Genomic DNA, 3,992 nt, shown 5'->3' with positions numbered 1-3,992 from the left:
GGAATGGGACTAAAGGGTGGGACTTGGGAGAGCCTGAGCATCGCGCCAGAAAGGAACCAGGGAGAATGAGTCTGAGGATGATGCCCCTGTGAAATGATGCATTCTTGGGTCTCCTTGGTGGTGATCTCCAGTCTCAGTCCTGGTCCTTTCCTCCTTTCAGAGGCCAGTCCTTGCTACTCTGTTCCCAGACCATTTCCTGAAACACTTGGTTCTCTGCAGCTTGCATCCCTTGACTCAGTTACCCCCAACTCTACAGACGGAGATAGTCTGGGCTTCTTCTGAGTGACTATACAGAAGTCTTCCACTCTGGGAGTAGGGAGCAACTGGGATCTGCAGCCCATTCTCTGCTAGTTCCGCAAACCTTAATTGAGAATCTTGGATGGAATAACTCCTCCGCTAGGGGCCCAGCATTCTCTGCCTTCCTCTCTGACTACTCTGAGTCTAGGCCCCTCCTATATGCTTGTTTTTAGAAAGTGTCCCCTCCCCACTAGGAAAAAGAGATCTCCCTCAGGAGAATAATGTATTTTAATTTGTAGTCAGCCAGTTAATCATATATACTGAGTGTTTACTGTGTGCAGAGCACTGTACAAAGTGTTTGGGAGAGTACAGTACAACAATTAACAGACACATTTCCTGCCCACTACGAGCTTACAGTCTAGAGGCAAGCTTACGTTGAGTCTCGTAAACTCCCTGTGAGCAGGGAACATGTCTACCAATTCTACTGTATTGTACTTTCCAAGCGTTCAGTATAGTGCTCTGCACACAGTAAGTGTTCCGTGAATGCCTTTGATTGATTGATTGATGGTCACCTGGGGAGGACAGGGGAGTTTTGAGAGGTGACTAAGAAACTTGCTAATCAGTCAGTGGAATTTATTGAGCATTTGCTGTGTGCAGAGCACTGTACTAAGCACTTGGGTGAGTATAATACAGCTAGTAGACACAGTCCCTGCCCTCAGTTAGCTTGCAGCCTAAACACTCTTCATTCAAACAGGGACTTTCAGGTTTGTCCAAAAACAAGTATTTGCAGTTTATGGATGCCGCCCCATGGGGACCATTTATCAGGGAGAACGAAGGGCCAATAGGAGGCCAAGCTGCTTCCTCAACATCAGAGCCTCAAGGCCTGATGCCCTGAAGTTCATTCAATCATATTTATTGAGTGATTACTTGTGTGCAGACCACTGTACTAAGCTCTTGGGAAAGTACAATACACCAATAAAGAGAGACAATCTCTGCCCACAATGAGCTCACAGTCTAGAGGGATTAACCAACTTCCACACCATCCAAACTCCCAGAAAGCCCTTCTCCAACGTGGCAGCACTAGGTCTTCCCAACATTTAGAACGTTGGGACACCTGTGGCTGCAGCTACAGCTTTCCCTGGCACTGACGGCACCCCCATGCTGGAAGCCCTGTTCCCCACGCATGGCCAGGGGTGGACCCAGACTGAGTCACATGTGACTTAATGCCCCCTTATGACCTGGGTTCTGAGGTCTGCCCCTGGCTGCCTGGGGAGAGTGCAGTGGGACACCTGGACTGGACCCTGCCTGGGAAGGACTGTAGCTAAGGTTTGTTTACTAGAGGAGGGGGGGATCTGAGGACTCCCAGCTCCAAGATTTCTTCTTTCACTTGTCTTGACTTAATCCTCTTAGTTTATTGACCCTCTTGTTTGGTGTTTGCAGTCCACTGTTACAATTGTCTTTATCTGCTTACCCTCTCCTAGATGAAGGGTCAGGAACTGTGTCTGATCTGTTAATGTTTGTCTGCCATTTGTCTGCTGGGTGGCCTTGGACAAGTCACTGAACTTTTCTGTGCCTCAGTTTCCCTCATCTGTAAAATGGGGGATTCACTGCCCATTCTCCCTCTGACTTAGACCACAAGCCCATGTAGGGCTGGGACTGTGTCTGACCCAATTAATGGTTATCTACCCCAGTACTTAGAACTGTGCTCGACGCATAGTCAGCACTTAACAAACACAATGATAATAATAATTTGTTTCTGCCTCAGTGGCTAGCACGGAGTAAGTGCTTAATAAATACTATATAGCTAAATAACTAGCCTTTGCATTTCTGATCGCTCGAGTGACAGTTGTACCTTCTCCACAGTAACATAGTGTCACCAATGACTGTGGCAAGGGCCTGGAGCCTGATTTACTGTAAATTTCTGCCACAGAACATTGCAAGAGGGCAGCTGGATGAGTCCCAGAGAGCTTCAGAAACCTGCTGCTCCACAGGAGTAAATCAAGGTCCAGACAACCAGGCTGGGTTCCCCCATGCCAGGGAGCCTTCAACACGTGGAGCCGTTTTATCTTCTTCCCAAGAAAGTATTTCCTTTCATCTTGCTGGGAAATGCCCAAATGCTACAGACGGACTATGTCTCCAGCTGAGTGCTCTCAGTATGTCTACAAAGGCTCAAGTTGTAAATCAGACCTGAGGCTCATGAGGAAACTGAGGTTTATGATCTCCATCTGAAAGATAAAGGGTGGTTCCTCCAGCTCTTCTACAAAAGCCAGTTTATCCTCCTCAGCTCTCCAGCTCCATGGTTTTCTGTAATATTGCCCTCTATCCCTTGGCTGCTGGCCAAATGGAGAGCTGAAAGCCTGGCTTTGCTGAATGGACTTTTTGAGGGTTTTGTCTGTCAGGCCTCAGAAACCTCCATTATCTTGAACATTGTTGCACCACCATTTTATTGAAAGATCAATGGACGGGAGAGACAAGATCAATCAATTGATCATATTTATTGAGCATTTACTGTGTGCAGGGCACTGTACTAAGTGCTTGGGAGAGTACATATAACAATTTAATAGACATATTCTTTGTCCGCAACGAGCTTACAGTCTAGAGGAGGTGGGACCTGATGTAGAGTAGCTGGCACTCATGCTGCTAAGGTAAACTGTGTCCGAATGTGTATGACTTGGAGGTGAAGGAGAGGCATTTTCACAGATCACAAATAGAAGGTCAGTGAGGCAGTTGTGTTAGTTGCCTTCCTTTCCCCTCTCCTATGTCTTTCTCTCTCCTCTTTTCTCCAGCTTTCACCTTAATCCTTCCCACCCAGCCAGACCTCCATATTGTACTCTTCCAACTGCTTAGTGCAGGGTTCCACTTACAGTAAGTACTCAGTAAATATGATTGACTGAATGAAACCATCAGGAGCCTTTGCCTTCCTTTTCTGGTGCCATCCGAGGTCTTTGCTCCCCTTAGCCAAACTCCTCCCCACTTTATTCTTCAATGGTGCAGCCCCTGGAGGACCAAGGACTGGATTTTTTGGGGGTTTTTTTTTGTAATAATAATAATAATAATGTTGGTATTTGTTAAGCGCTTACTATGTGCCAAGCACTGTTCTAAGCGCTGGGGTAGACATAGGGGAATCAGGTTGTCCCACGTGGGGATCACAGTTTTTAATCCCCATTTTACAGATGAGGGAACTGAGGCACAGAGAAGTTAAGTGACTTGCCCACAGTCACACAGCCGACAAGTGGCAGAGCTGGGATTCGAACTCATGAGCCCTGACTCCAAAGCCCGTGCTCTTTCCACTGAGCCACGCTGCTTCTCAGTTGGTGCTTAATAAACGTTCTTATTCCTACTGCGAGAGAAGCAGAGTGGCTTAGTGGATAGATTATGGGCCTGGGAGTCAGAAAGACCTGGGTTCTAATCCCGTCTCTACCACATGTCTGCTGTGTGACCTTGGGCAAGTGACTTCACTTCTCTGTGCCTCAGTTACCTCCTCTCTCAAAATGGGGATTAAAACTGTGAGCCTCCTGTGGGATGGGGACTGTGTCCAACCTGATTAACTTGTGTCTACCCCAGCGCTTAGAACAGTGCTTGGCACATAGTCAGTGCTTAACAAGTATGATTATGATTATTATTACTCCTATGACTTCAACTTCTCATCTGACCTGCCTTCCCCTCACCTGCTGACCATTTCCTTCAACTCCAGCAGCCCCATTTTGGCTGGTCACTTTGCCTTTGGCTGAAAGAACGAACCGGCTGATTTCTAT

This window comes from Ornithorhynchus anatinus, chromosome X1 (genome assembly GCF_004115215.2).
Source record: "Ornithorhynchus anatinus isolate Pmale09 chromosome X1, mOrnAna1.pri.v4, whole genome shotgun sequence".
Taxonomy (NCBI): Eukaryota; Metazoa; Chordata; class Mammalia; order Monotremata; family Ornithorhynchidae; genus Ornithorhynchus; species Ornithorhynchus anatinus.
Note: the sequence above shows the minus strand (reverse complement) of the source record.